The sequence below is a fragment of the Penaeus monodon genome, chromosome 27, assembly GCF_015228065.2.
Source record: "Penaeus monodon isolate SGIC_2016 chromosome 27, NSTDA_Pmon_1, whole genome shotgun sequence".
Taxonomy (NCBI): domain Eukaryota; kingdom Metazoa; phylum Arthropoda; class Malacostraca; order Decapoda; family Penaeidae; genus Penaeus; species Penaeus monodon.
Genome location: NC_051412.1, coordinates 2,800,124 through 2,800,496, shown reverse-complemented (window position 1 = coordinate 2,800,496; position 373 = coordinate 2,800,124). Strand labels below are relative to the sequence as shown.

Genomic DNA, 373 nt, shown 5'->3' with positions numbered 1-373 from the left:
TATGACCTCTTTTTTCCCTTTCTGCTTTGCATTGCTTTGCTTTGCTTGGTTGTCAGTTTTTCAGCTTTGATGCCAGAAAGACCCACACGCACAAACACTCACTCACAAGACATTGGGTTTATATCCTCATTTATATCTTCCTCATTTATCTCCTCATGGAAGCCAACCACCCTCGAGCCCACCGAGATTTTTCTGGACTGTGAGGGTGGTCAGTGCAGGAGGACGGACGGCAGGCTCTTGCGAAGTTTAGGGTCCTTTGTCTATCGTGGCAGCTGGAAGAGATTGTTCTGAGTTTTCTTCTTCTGTTTTTTCCCTACTGTGGGAAGATTTATCCCCTGAAGTGCAAAAAACCTGAGTTTCAATATGACTGTGA

At 45.0% G+C, this 373-nt stretch overlaps 1 protein-coding gene across 1 annotated transcript in view; it reads left to right on the top strand.

Annotated features, from left to right (window-relative positions):
* The window catches only part of LOC119590545, a gene marked incomplete in the record, with an annotated part of 26,970 nt that overhangs the window by 16,218 nt on the left and 10,379 nt on the right, over window positions 1-373 (top strand).